Raw genomic sequence first — 15,387 nt, 5'->3', positions numbered from 1 at the left:
CGTGGCCGTAAGCTAGTCAGATGGCTCCGTTTTGAGGAGACCTGATTGTTGGCTATTAAGGCTTTCCTGTAATTTACAGAATCATTGCAGAATGCATTCCACTGAACAATGTACTCCTAGACTCGTCTGTTTTCTTTTCTCTTTCTCATGCGATGGGCCAGGTAAACTAACGTCCCGAGTCTGCCAGGAAACGTGAAGACCACAGGTCACGTGTGTTTGTCTCTGTGCTTTAGGAGTTTAAATGAATGACTGAGCACCAGTCTCATCACCTGTCTTTATCAATAACCTACATCTTCAAAACCATCACATTGTTAGGTCACAGTAGAGAACACAGTTTTAATTTATGTTTCTTGTTATTTTTGACAGGGGATGTGGAAGGATATCCAGTGAAAAGTGATGAGTTTTGGAGTTAGGAGACTTGGGTTCTATTACTTGTAGACCTGCTGGTCAACAGGCCTAACTTCTCTACCACTCAGCTTCGTTACCTAGAAACAAGAGGACTAGACTGGATCTCTGGTCCTCAACGCTGGCTGCACGTTAGAATCACCTGGGGAGATTTATCAACCAGTGATGCCCTGCCCGCACTCACCCCAGGCTCTGAGGAGCTTGGACATTGGAAAGGCTGTAAAGCTATACAGGTGATTCTAAAATACAGTCAGAATTAAAGACCACTGGGCTCCTTGATCACCCCAAATACCTGTCTTACATCACAGAATCCCCTGCTGTCGGCTCCATCCTGGTTCCCCAACACTCCGAGAAAAGAGGTGGCCACACTGGTCACATCCTCTCGTGGTGTGTGGCTGGATGATCCTCAGGCAGGAGAAGGTACAAAAACACCCTGTCTATCTGAGCAGACAAACCAAAGCTGAAATGACATCAGACTCTGTTCCACAGACATGTCATGGGGGGTTTGGTATTGTCTTCAGACGCCGCCCACTCTTTATTTGATTCGCCATTAAGAGAGTCTCTTTTCCCTCCACTTGCTCTATGATGGTGGATGTTTGCCAAATGGACTAACAATGTTGTTAGCTGCTGCTTCCCAGTTTCTGCTTGTTGGCAGCTCACCTGGGAACTCCAAATTTCCCCCATATGGCGGGCATGCAGAGCAGAGAGTCTCCGTCCCGTGAAAGTGCACACTTGACCGAGGAGACTAGGGCAGGAGCTGCCAGAGGGGAATGTGGAAGGCTTTGCACACACTCCACACTGCAGCCCAGCTGTCTGGGTAGCTCCGTAAAGCCTTGTCATCTTGGTGAGGCTGACCCACCTTCCCCAGGCTCCCTTTCCCCCCGTGTTTGCAGTTAGGGTGGGGCCCCAGGGGGCATTCCTGAGTGGGATGGAGAGCAGAAGTGAAGCAGCGGCCTAACTCACACACGCGGTCCCTTATCTGCGGGCTCACCTTGTTGGGAGCGGGCAGCCGCCAGGCCTGACACTGCTCCGCCTTCCCTGGGTCTCCCTCTGCTCCTGACCCCTGGGCCGCTGTGTGTTTATCTCTGTGATGACCAGAGCATCATCCAGCGGGGCAGCTGTATCATCAAGGGAGTCAGTAGATCTGACGCAGGGTTCGGTCAGTCTTACGGGTTCCCATGTGTGCACGTGGGTCCTGGCTAGTCCTCCCTCTCCCTGATTTACACACCTCTGCCCGTGCTCACTGCCTGTCCTGTGGACTCCAAGCTCCAACAGACACCAGACACGAAGGCAACAGCCTTACAGAGATTGCCTAACTATCAGCCACAATGGCATAATGTCAAATCCCTGTAACCAACACACATATTCATATGTGTACTTAGAATGACACCCAGACACGTACGATGCTACAGCCCAGTGGTTCTGCTTCTCTGACTGGTCCCTGAGTGATCTTCTCAAAATTCCTATCCGATCATGTCATCCCTGCTTAAAACCTCCAGTGGTTTCCCACTGCTCTCAAGACCAAGTTCCCCACCCGCCCCTCCACCTCCCACCAGACCATACTCCTCTACCTTCTTCTGCTCCCACCACCGTGATCATCTTTTAGTCCCATGTACTGCTGTGCCCTCACCCACAACAGGCATTTTACACATGCTGTCCCCTCTGCCTGGCTGTCTCTTTCGAGCCATCATGACCTGGCCAACACCAACTTATCTTTCATATCTCAGCTAGAACGTCAGCCTAGTGAAATTCTCCCGTGCTGATCTCTCATCTTACGGTGTCCCTCTCCTCCGAGCATCACCACACGCATGAGCGTTCCCTTGTCTGTAGGGTTTTCAGTCAAACGTTCCCTCCTTTGGATCCTAAGCTCCGACAGGGCAAGTTGGGCTATTTGGCTTTCCAAGGTGCATTCCTCACACCTAGTAGCTTGTTTGGCATGCAATTTAACTTTTCTTCTCAGCACCAGAAATATCAGTGGAATAAATGAATAAATAATAGATGCTCGACAGATGAAGAAGATGGTGGAGGAGCCACAGGTGACAACTGAGGGACAAGGTGTAAAGTCGAGACTTGAGGCCCTTTCAGGGTTAGCGATTTTGGGGAAGCCAATCCTGACGGCACACAGCGAGGGGCTGTGTTTTTCCCCAATGAGAGATAAGGAATTAACCCATGTAAGATGGATGCTTGTTGTGAACTAGACAGTTCCCTTTTCCGTGGCCAATTTTTGCTAATGATTTTTCAAAGTCATGACAGCTGATATCCTTAACTAGTGAAGCAATCACAGTACAGAGTTGAACTATTTTTTTCTTAAAGAAGTCTCAATTTCTTTAAAGTAAAAGTAGAATTTGGAAATGAAATGTATCATTCCCCTCAGAATAAATTAGTGAGCGTCTGTGGGAGAAAAAAAAAACAATGAACATATTCATGAATTATGGTTAAGTGTTCACCTTTCTTTCCAACGGCAATTTAAATAAGAAAAGCTTTCTGCCCTGATTTCAGTTGATTTAACCTTGTCCTTGCATCTGCCAAAGCATGTCTGAATTTCACAGTTTCTGCTTCCAACCAGGACAGCACCCTTCTAAACTCCGGACACACCTCTGGCGCATGAAGTCTGGTTGGAAGGTTCCAGAAGATCAGTGCTTATCTGTGGCCCCAAAAGGAAGTAGCCAGCAATCTGTGAGGGTCAGTTCTACACCTCAGCCCTGATTTCAGTCCTTGATTCCACCACTAACTAGTCACGAAGCCTTGGAGAGTTAGCCAACCTCTGAGTCTCCATTTCTTTGCCTGTAAAACGAGTCGGTTGGACCAGAGGATCACAAAGGACCTTTAAACTGTGGTATATTATGATTCTAGGTTTACCCTTCCTGGCGGCTATCATGGTAAGTGGCTTTTATCAGACAAATACAATGACTTTTGGGAAGACTGGGGTAATAGCTAAATTTATTAAATTAGTACTTATCTCTACCCTTCCCATGACAATGGGACTTACAATTAAAGCTTTTCATAACTGTCCCAATGTTCTCTTTCTTCTCCCCATTAAACCTTTCCATCATGTCCATACTTGGGACTTTTCTGGGCACTGCTATAGCTGATGTGAAAGGCTTCACTTTCCACTAAGAACCATGGCTCTTTAAAATCTTCTGTTTTATTCTGCAATAGATGTTTGACATTCATCTATTTTGAGGACCCATATATTAAAAAAAAAACCTATTGCAGTTTTCCTGCACTTTGCTGTTCCTACCATCTGTTGTTGAGTCTTTAACCATACAAGTGTGTTTATTCAGCGTGTGCTCTCCTTGGACCCACACTTTAAATTCTAGTTTGACTTTTGTTGTTAATTGGAGGATGTACAATTGAAACTCAGAAGAATTTATGAAAATGAATTCAACAGATTCATTTAATTAATGTGACTGCAAGATTTTTACTCACATAGGACCGGCTTCAACTTCATTAGTTTACACGGAGCATTCAAACTTGAACATAAGCTGTCCAAACTGTTTTGTCATGACATTTATCTCCCCTGAGTCTCAAAATACAGTTTGTACGTAAACGACTGAAAAAACAAACTAGCCAGCCATAATTAGTGGTGGATATTGGGATGCAAGCAGTTATAACACTGAGGAGGTTACAGATTAATGCCAATTAATTTCCAAATATTTCCTGGACCTTGCGCCAGGCTCTGGGGATGTGCTGATGGGGTATGGCTGATACAGTCCCGCTCTCAGGTGTTGGAGGGACTTCTATAAAGTTGCCCTGGAGTTGTCTGGGAATATTTATGTACATGAATTCAAGTGATTTTCCTCCACCACGCTTCCCTCGCCCAGCACGTGTCCTGCCCTTTGCCCCAGGGAGCAGCCAGAAAGCCTCACTTGTTGCCTCGGGAAGGAGTGACTCGGCAGAACCAGCACCAAGAGTCCCAGCTCCCAGTCTGAGTCTCAACAGCCCATTCGCTCTCTGAGGGCCTCCCAGGTGAAGCAGTCCACGCGCAGGCTGGGGGCAAAGGAGAGAAGGGAAGGAAGCAGGGGCGGGGGCTGGGTCTCCCGAGGGACTGGGGTGCCAGCCGCACAGGTGATAGAACAAAGGTTTGGGCATCTGGGACGTAAATAATTTGCATCCCCTCCACCTCCCAAGGGAAATACAGAGAGTCTGTAAGGCCCCACACGTATCTGCACCCCAGCCCCACAGTCTGTATTCCCAGCATGGTGTAGGAGCAGAAATAATGTGTCCGGCAGATGGGACCGAGACTCCCAGTAGAATTTTCACCGCTAACAGAGGTAAATCCAGGATTTTACGGGCTTCCAAATAATGGACCAACGAAGCACATGGAATAACAAGAACTGTAATACTACTGCTGGTACTAATAACAGGAAACATTTCACAGAATGTAGCTCTTACTCCAGGGCAGGCACTGTTTTAAATATTTTAACATACTAACTCATTTAATCCTCCCCACAATCCTATGAAGTAGGTACTTTTATTATAAATAGCTCTAATTTATAAATGAGAAACGGAGACACAGAGAGGTGAAGTAAAGTGGCCAGGGCACATAGCCAGTAAGAAGTAGAGCTGAGATTCAAATCCCGGGAGAATGGCTCCAGAGTCAAAATTAAAGAGGCCTTAGAGTTGGGGCAAAGAGGATGCAGCAGTGACACGAGTGGCCTGGAGGACAGGTAGGAAGGAGGCTATGTAAGGGATGCGGTCCTGCAGAAATGACCATATACTCCCGTCAAGGTCTGGAAGAACTGCTCACCTTCCCTGCCGGAGACTGCCCCCTACTCCTTATCCCCACAAACTTAGATGCAACCTGAGAAAAGGAGTCTCAGGCAGAAATAAAGTTCAGTTACAGAAGAATAAAGTGATAGTTCTTGCACAGCTGTGTGTAAGGACTATATGAGTTATGACATCAATGTGCAGGATAACAGATACTGTTTACAAGTTATAAACCACAGAGACCGATTAGGAGCACAGTCTACTGATCGCATCAGCACACATTTGGGTCTACAGATTATCTCTGCTTTGTTTGAAAAATATACATATGTATCTTTCTCCCACATATATTCTCTAACTTTTAAATACATGTTCCTGGTAAAGGAAATTCAAATATCACCAAGGTGAGTAAAATAGTACATAAAAGACCGCAGACACCATTCCCCACCTATTGTGGGCTGCACTGTGTCCTCTTCCTTCCACATTCATATGTTGAAGTCCTACCCCTAGGACCGCAGAATGTGACTGTATTTGGAGGCAGGATCTTTAAAAAGGTAACTAAGTTAAAGTGAGGTGTTAGGGCCAGCTGTAATCCAATAAGCCTGGTGAACCATACGAAGAGGTTTCGACACAGACACACACAGAAGGAGACAATTTGAGGACACAGGGAGAAGACGACCATCCACAGGACAAAGAGAGAGGCCTCCTGAGTTCGGTCATCCAGCCTCCAGAACGGTGAGAAAATAGATTTCTGTTGGTGAAGCCCCCAGAGTGTGGTACTTGTCTATGGAAGCCCGAGCAAACTAGGACCCTATCTCTAACTGCTCCTACGCCCCGCAGGTTGCCATGGACCAGTCTTCATTCTTCATTCCCATCTTTGGGGGAGAGAGGGTAGAAAGAGATGTGGTGTATATATATATATTTTTTTCTATTTAAAGATTATCAAAAATTTAATAAAATTTTTATGCATTATGCATAAAAATTACATACATAATGGTATTGGAAATTCACTATTTTTAAGTGTACAATGTGATAAATGTTGGTAACTGTAGACAACTGTATAATCACCATCACAATCAAGATAAAACAGTTCTCAAAACTTAAAAAGTTCCCTGGTATCCTTTCATAGTGGACTCTCTTCCTGACCCCACCCACAGCTCCAGGCAACCTTTGATCCGCTTTCTTTGATCCACAATCATTTGATCCACAATCATTTTGCCTTTTTTAGAATTTCAGATAAATGGTTTGCTGTATCTTTGAGATTATTCTTAAGTAAAAAGGCAACACCACACTTCCTTTAAATGATTCAATTATATTTTCTATTTGTAGGGAGGTAAATATAAAATGTGAAATAGGATGGTGTGGTGAAGAAAGCGCAGGCTATGGGTCCCACAGACCTGTGCTGGAATCCCGGGGCTGCCCTCGTGTCCTGCTGGGCACAGACCCCTCATCTGTAAAATGCTGCTGCCACCACCTCCCTGGGAGAGGATTGTGAGATAATTTTACTTCTTCCTGAAATGTATTTTGTAGAAATTCCTTTGGTAAATATATGTTAATGATACATTCCTTGTATTTTTATACAATCATTTTGCTCTTATTAAAAGATAGTTTCATTATATGTAGAACTTTAAGTGATTGTTATTTTCTGTAAACAGTTGGCAGATTTTCTTCCATTGCTCTGTAGCTTCCATTTTTACATATAAGAGGTCACCTGCCAGTTTTATTATTATTATTTTTTGATAAGCAATCTGTCTTTTCTCTCTAGTTGTTTTGAAGATTTTCTTTTTGTGTTTCTCCAATTTAATGTCAGTGTAGCTAGATATAGATTTGTTTTCATTTATCCTGCTTGGAATGTGTTTGACTTTTGGAATCTGAGGACTAGAGTTTTTAATCAACTCTGGAAAATTCTCAACTATTATATCTTTAAATCAAGAAGGAAGTGAAGAGAAAATGGGGATGACTACCCTTCCCATTTTTCTATTATTATTATTTCTTTCTCAAAATTTGATTAGGTGTTAGAATTTCTCACTTTTGCCCACAACCTTTCTTTCATATTACTATTTTTGCCTTTCCATACATACTACATTCTGTGAACTTTAATCTGCTCCATCTTCTAGTTTATTATTTCTCTAGCTAAGTCAAAACTGCTGTTGAACATTTCTATTAAGTTTCTAATTTCAATTATTATATTTTTCATTTCAAGAATGTTTGTGTGGCTCCTTATCAAAGCTTAGAGTCCTTTTTGAGAGTACCTAGTGCTTATACCTTTAAGATACCCTGTCACTTCCAATACCCTCTCATTTCTTTAAAAATGTTAGGTAAAATATATGAAATTGCAGATATTGTCCAGTTTTCACTTGCAAAGATGACAGTTTCATATGCTCTGACCTAACAATTAGTCTACATCTGCATGTGGTAATTCTATCAGCTGCAGTCTTTATTTGCTGGAGTCTTGCATTTGTGCTTTCTGCTGACTTTCACTCATGCTGGTTTGTGTTCCTACATTCCTAGGGATTTTCTTTTTTTCTGGGAATTTCTGAGGTCCATATGTAAAGTGTGTTCCTCCAGAGAGAGGAGATGTGTTTGCTTATGCCAGGTACCTGGGGCAGTACTGAAATGGAGAAATGTTGCTATTATTATTATTTTTATTAATTTTTTGTTGTTGTTGGCTTTTTTGGGCCACATGGAGTTTGGTGAGACACACCAGAAAGAGGAGATTTAGGATTTGGAATTAGGAATTATCTAGTGAGATATTTTTTCTCCCTTCTCTCACTCGAGTGATAAGCAAAGCTAACCTGATTATTCCTATATTCTCCTTTCAGAGGCTCTTTACCCCAGCTCACCCAATAATGGCACTGCCCCCCAGGGGTCTCTGAAGTGACTGTCTCCCTACTCAGTTTTGTTTCTTGACACCCACATGCATAGGCTCTTAAAATCCAGACTCTGGACTACCTAGAATTGACAGTGTTTCCTCTGAGAAAACACTAATCCAATGCTAGTTGACTCTTCTGGATTCTCACTTTCCAGCTTATGGTCCCTAAAGGTTGCCCTTGCTTTCTTATCAGTTCAGTGTTCTGTACCAAAGGGTGTTCTTCTGCCGTCTAGTTGACTGTGTGACCAGAAATAGAAGTCCCTGATTTTTTTTTGTCACTAAGTATCATAACCAGTTGATTGAATAACCTGAACTCGATGAAGTACAAACATGAAGTATTTTTACTTTCCCCTCATCACTGCCCTCGAACATGAAAAGTCAAATCTCCTTTGCCCTGGTTTAATGACATCTTTGGTAGACCCTTTAAGTTTTCTGGTTACTTGCAATGACTTCCATTTAAGATTTAAATCCCAATTTAGCTCTTATTGTTCACATACAACCACAGACTCAAAGAGATACCTGCCAAGCTTCCCATGAATTTTCCCACATTTTTCTTCAGAAGCAAGAAAGAGCGCTGGGTTCAAGAGCTCAGTAAGAGTGTAGTTAGGGAGACGAGCCCATGTGCCCCTTCCTGTGGCACCCCTAGTCATCACCAGTGATTTTCTTGGTGCCCTCCTCACTTGGTTTAGAGGGAGGAAATACTTGGATTTGGGAAGTGCAGTTTAGAAAACCCACAGCAGTGACTCTGAAGAGTGCCCTTTTGGACTCGCCAACCCACTCTCCACCCTAGCAGTGTGCTTATGAATATATATATGGATAAAGGTGGGAGTGTTTCAGACAACAATGGTAGTCCACAAGTGTTAGCTACGATGAGTTCAACAAATATTGCTGTCATCATTAATTCTCAGGAAAATTATATGCTGGGGCACATTCTCTGAAGAATATATAGGGTGGAACTCTGTAGACGATCCTGAGGCAATGATATGGTTCTTGGACCCAGAAAATGATGTCTTAGAACCCAAAACTAGGTTAAGTGTTGCAATCCAAGTTTAATATAAAAATTACTTCAAATTTCCTCTGGCTGCAACTGAGGGTAAAAATAGACTTCATTGGTGTAGAGCATGCCTTATTAATATCAATATGTTTAAGGAAAAAAAAAAAGCCTTCATGGATGATACAATAGCAACTTCTAAATCAGGTTTAAACATTTTTAATATATAATAGATGCCACAATTATGTTAATATGCCAGTAAAAATGTTTTGTGTTTCCATAAATTAAAGCTTTATCTCGTACCCTTGTCCTCAGGAGAACAGAATGGCAAAGTCAATCGCACAAGGAGCTAATCTGAAAGTGAATGGTCTACACGTTCACGGCCTTTGCACAAATTTCCTACCAGCAGTAAGATTTAGCTAGAGTCTTCCTACCAGCAACACTTCGGCCGTCCAGCTGTGTGTGTGTGTAGATACACACATATATCTAAAAAGTATAGAATTAGGTGCTACAAAGTTGATCCACTGAAATCAATAGTCATCATTGCTGACCAACCACCCCTTATGACAGGCACGGTGCCTGTAATCGTTTCTGATTCTTTCTTTTAAAAAAACTCAGTGACCCTGTGTCAGTTACGATAACTTTGGACTTCATTCTCTTCTTAAATTTTATCTCACTCTGAAACAGACTTTTTCATAGAAGTGTTTAAGAAGGCATTGTGTGGTGCATTTTCACTTCTAATAAATGAGCTGTCTTTTCCTTTTTCATCCCACTTACCATTTCTTCTCAAAGGGGAAAAAATCAAATGGAAAAATGTGAAAAAGATGAATTAATGTGACATTTAGAGTAAGATTTTAATGGCACAAAGGCCAAGAATATCAGAGCTATGCCTTTCGCTTTCACAGTTATAACCTGACAGGATTTCAAGACTTTGCTGAAGTGAACTTCACCAGAAGAAAGTGAAAATGCATACATTTATGGAAAAGGTGTTATAGCAGAGTTTTATTTGTTAAGGCAAACACAGCATAGTCAATATTTAATTAAGCATTGTCTTTTTCAAAGCTGGCCCCTCCGATACAATACAACCAGTATTGGTTACTAGACGGATTTTTGGAAATCCCCTTGGAAATAAATTTATGAACCAGTTTCTAAGGACAACAAGAAAACCAGCTTCATTCATTCAGTTACACCAAATTCAAACCAATATTGGCACTTTGCACTGGCAATTGGCCTTGTCCAGACCTTATTCACCAAACTGATTGCAAATTACTTTTTAATAAAAAGAGCAAAAGAAAACTATTTTTTAAAATCATGAAATATCATGAACGGTACACAATATATACCATTCAAATTCTTTAAAGAAAACATCCATGTTACCATAGCAGAGGTTAAAGAAACTTCGCCAGCACCCCAGTGTTATCCTCCACTTCTGACGTATATTGTCCCCATCACAATACCCGCCCCTTAGGTAAACAGTAGTCACTGCCGTCCCTTTCCTGCCACTTTTATCAACTGCTATATACTCCTCAATGCTATCATTCCATTGGTTGTTTTTTGAACGTTATATAAATGGAATCATACAGTATACATCCTTCTGCATCTGCCTTCTTTTGCTCAATGTACATATATTCTATATATAATATAGAACATACATATATAAACTTATTCTTTTTCAGGTTCTTTTCCATTATAGGTTATTATTACAAGATATTGAATATAGTCCTCCATGCTATACAGTAAGCCCTTGCTGGTTATGTTTTATATACAGTACTGTGTATATGTTAATCCCAAATTCCTAATTTATCCCTCCTCCTCTTTCCCTCTTCTGTCTGTATCGTATCTTTCTCTGACTCTCTTTTATAAGGACACATGTGACTGCATTTAGGGCCCACCTGCATAATCCAGGGTAATCTCCCCCTCTCAAGATCCTTAACTTAATCGCACTTGAAAAGACCCTTTATTGGTAAGGAATGTTTATCGGTTTTTGAGAATGGGGGCCTGATATCTTTGGGGCCACTATTCAGTCTCCTACAGGTACCCAACAAATTATATTTACTTTGAGTCTTTTTCTTTTTGTTCCATTTCCTTTCAATGACACTGAAGGAGAATGAGAATCACAAAGGACATGTATGTTGACCAATTTTGGGTTTCCTAAGCCAGTCCTTTTGTTTTATGATCTGAGAGAATCACAATTTAAGAGAAAACTGATGGCCTGGATTAAACTGGGGATAGATTCAATTAAAGCATCTGGAGGACTGAGTGGAAAGGACCAACTTCAGACAGCCCTTTATACACATCCTCTGATGAATCACAGAAGGTCAGAGCCAGATGAACCACAGATATTGCTTAATCTAAACATATTCGTAACAGATAAGGAAACTGAGGCCGCAAGAGACTGGTGACAAAATCAGTGGTCGCACAAGCAGTTTATAGCCCTAGACCCTTTCAGCCAAACTGTATTGCCAAGAAGCCATAAGGAAAATACCTTTTAAATTTTTATGTTAGCATAAAGCCATTAAGAAGAAATTTGTGGACTATGAAGAGATAGAAGTGTACACATGAAAAACTGTGTTGTGATGAACAGACTAAAAATGCATGTATATACTTAGCATGATGATCTGAAAATTATTTGTATCATAAAAATTCATATGGAGAGCTCTATGGGTATGCTTTTAATTGAATTCTTTCCTCTGTTCCTTGATTGTGAGAGAGACAGAATTGGGACTAATGGGTTGAAGAGGTGGGTAAGTTTCAAGTCACTATAAGGAAGACATTTCTAAAGGTCAAAGTTGTCCAAAGCTGGAATGAGAGACGATGACATTCATCACTGGAGGTTATTAAAGCTGAGGCTGGAGAGCGCTTGGCAGGAATGTGGCAGCTTTACTGATTCCCAGATTCAAACAGGCTGTATTCTGTCATCGGGGAAGATGCTGAAAGTAGAGGTTCCTGAGCCCAGGCACATAGGGATGTCCTGGGATCTGTATTCTTAATAAGATACCCCAGTGATTCTTGTGTTCCAGAGAGGGGTGGGGTGGGAATGCATCAGACACCTGTAAGTAGCTGTTCTAATTCAGGAGTCTGTAATTTTCTTCATGAGATAATGGAAAGAGCACTGTAATGGGAGCAATGAATTCAGATTCTGTCTTGGTTTTGTCCCTAACAAGCTGTGTGATTTTTGAGCACATGACATCATGTCTCTTGGACTCAATTTTCCTGTCTGCAAAAATAAGTGGGACTAGGTGTATCTTATGGCTCTTACATGGTAGGAATTTGTGTTTCTAAGAGTGGCCTGGAAGAAACTGATCTTCAGAGTCCCTGGAAAATTCCCCATGACATTCAGATGCTGGAGAATTATCCTGGAATGACTAAGACAGCTGGGCAAGGCCGTGCAAACTGGCTGGTTTCCTGGAGTTGGTAGGTACTTGGCCCAGGATATGTCTATCACATGCAGGGCAGGTGGGGAGTGGAGAGGGTTGGCAGGCTGGAAGTTGGAAACTCAGAAACTTCCCCATCTTGGCTCCAACCAAGAGCCATCTTTGTTACTTACTTACAGTTCAAAAAGGAGGGCCCAAGGAGGCCGATCCGCTGTCCTGAAAAAGCAGTGGTAAGTGCCCTTTCTAGGGCGTCTTGCCAAGAAATATCAAGCTTTTGGAAGGTGAGCTGGGTTGGCAATTTCATTTCTTATGAATGAGCCTCCCCTCCCAAAAGCCAATGATACTTAGCTTTTGATCTAATGTTGAGTTCTCCTTTCCTCCCTACTTCTTTATTCTCTCTCCATTTCTCCATCTGTGTTTGGAAAAAATTCTCCATGGATCTCTCACATAGCTATATGTCTTGAGCGTGAGGCACTGGTTGCCTTTCGACTATCTTTTCAAGGATATTTAATCCAAGGGTGATGTTTTCTTTCCATGTTAGATCATTCTGATAATGGCCTTCAACTTTAGGATTACATCCTTTTAAAAAATCCTTTATTATGATTTTTGTGGCATTTCAGAAGAGAAGGGATAAGTGTATTCAATCCATCAAGTTAACCTGGATCCATATTTGAATGAGTTGCCTTATGCCCCACTTCTAGTCACCAAGTCCTGTCAATCCTATAGTCTACCTTTTCCTTAGATGTCTGGAATCTTACTGTTCTTTCACAGTGGGCCCTGGAGGCAGAGGTCCTGCCATTGACTAGCCTTCTGACCTTGGAAAAGTAATGTCCGCTCTTGAATTTGCAGTTTCCTCAATTGTAAAGTGAAGATAGTATCAGTTCCTATCTTACAGGATTTCTGTGAAGATTAAATTAGGTGTAGCTCTAAAGCCGTGGTTTCAGCTGATGCTATGGTGGTTGTTAACACGGTCTTCCTTATTTTCTACTTGGCATCCCTTGTCTAGAGATCCCCTAAGTGGTCTCCTAGTCCCCAACCCTTTCTGCTCCATATTTCATCCACTTCTAACACACAGATGTGATTTACTGTCCTAGGTGGTGCCTATCCCACCCCACCCTACGCCTTAAACACCTCCAGGTAGGACAGCAGGTAAGTGACTTCTTTGTTTCTCATGGCTTTATTCAGACCATCCTCAGTCCCTCCCTCTTCCCTAAAGAACACTCAGCTTTGACTCCCATGACATCAGATTAAACCACCTGTACCCTTTGCTGTGAAAGTCACATACTGATCCCTGAGTCTCTTCCTCCCATTCCATAAAGATTCACAACGACCCTCTGTAATGTGCTCCCAGTGGTGATTTCAACATCCAGAGGGCTCAGTCTTTCAAAATCATGACCCATTAGTTCCTTGATCTTCATCCTATCTCAGCCACTTATTCCTATGGCCATATTGTACATCTTATCATCACCAATATACTGGAACCCCTCTACAATCTCAATTTCAAACACTCCACTAACCAATCACCACCTCCTATATTTCCAGCTCTTTTACTCTCACCTCCAACTCAAAACTCCTTTGCCACTGGAACCTACAAGTTTATTGTAATCTTTACTCTCCACTGTTCTCCATCATCTCAGGTTCTCACTTCCCTCCTTACCCAGTTAAAATTTAATGGTGAATCATTTTAGTTGTTCTCTTGTCTCTTGATTGATCACACTCTTGTACTTGAGCTAGCCTTTTAAGGACTTGCAAATAAGTCTAACTTTCTACCTGACACATACCCAAATCAAGAAAGATAAATGTGGCTGGAGAAAGACTTGCCTCTCTTTAAATTCATAAATGTTAATAATAATCAAGAGAGTCCTTAATGCTACTTAGCAGTCAAAACTCTGTTTCCCTAGTCCAATTGCTTTATTTTCCTAATTGGCTATTCCATAGCTTCTAATCTCTCCCCAGTCCTTCAACATCTCTAACTTCTTTGCTTCCCATATTACTAAGAAAATTTAAACAATTAGAAGAAAATGTCTATAAGCTCCCAACACATCTTCATGCATATTTGTACCTCTGTGCATTTACTATGCCTCCCCTCCTCCCTCTGTGAATACCTGTATGTTTTTCTGGCTAAATCTACCCACATATCTGTGCATCAGATTCAGTCTCTTACCTCCTTGTTGATATCACTCCTTGAATTTTCCCTCTTTCTCCTGCACCATTTTTCCTTTTTACTGAATCATTCCCATCATCATGCAAACATACTGTCACTTTTATATTGCTTTAAAACCTATGTATCCTAATCTCAGTTACCCATCTAGACACTACTGCGTTTTTTCCTTTTAAGGAAAGCTCCTACAAAGGTTAATAATACTCACTACCTCAACTCACTCTCCTCCCATTCTGACTTGAACCCACTCCAATAAGGCTTTTTGCTCTCAATGTTTCATGGAACATGCACTTATCAAGGTCAGCAATGAGGTCAGTGTTGCTAACTTCAATGGTTGATTCTCAGTCCTTACCTTACTTGACTGTCAGCCATCTTTGATACAGTAGATCAACTCTACTCTTTCTTGAAACACTTTCTAGAAAATTTGGCTTCCAGGAAACCATATCCCCCTGATTTTCCTCCTCATCTCCAGCTACTCCTTTGCAATTTCTTTTGTTGATTTCTTCTTTCCTCCATGATTTCTGTATATTAGGGTATCCCAAGTTTTAGGACTTGCACTTTGTTTTCTATCTACATTCACTCCCTTGGTAAGCTCATTAATCCCATGGCTTTAAATATCATATATATGCTGATGACTTATGTCCCAGCTCAGACTCTCCCTTGGAAATCTAGACCCACAAACCCAAGTGCCTACTTGTCATCGCCAGTTGAATGTCTAATAGGTCCCTAAAATTTAACACGTCTAAAAGGAATGTTTTGATTTCATACACTTCAATAAACAAATCTCCTGCCCCACTCACAGTATTCCTCATTGAACTTAACGGCAACTCCATTCTCCTAGTCACTCAAATCCCAAAGTGTGGCGTCATCATCAATT

At 41.7% G+C, this 15,387-nt stretch overlaps 1 protein-coding gene across 5 annotated transcripts in view; it reads right to left on the bottom strand.

Moving 5' to 3' along the window:
- Window positions 1–15,387, bottom strand: part of RGS6 (regulator of G protein signaling 6) — a 474,528-nt gene that overhangs the window by 130,382 nt on the left and 328,759 nt on the right. The gene's annotated exons all lie outside the window — the stretch shown is intronic.

This window comes from Camelus ferus, chromosome 6 (genome assembly GCF_009834535.1).
Source record: "Camelus ferus isolate YT-003-E chromosome 6, BCGSAC_Cfer_1.0, whole genome shotgun sequence".
Lineage (NCBI taxonomy): Eukaryota > Metazoa > Chordata > Mammalia > Artiodactyla > Camelidae > Camelus > Camelus ferus.
This window is presented reverse-complemented; position numbering and strand designations above follow the sequence as displayed.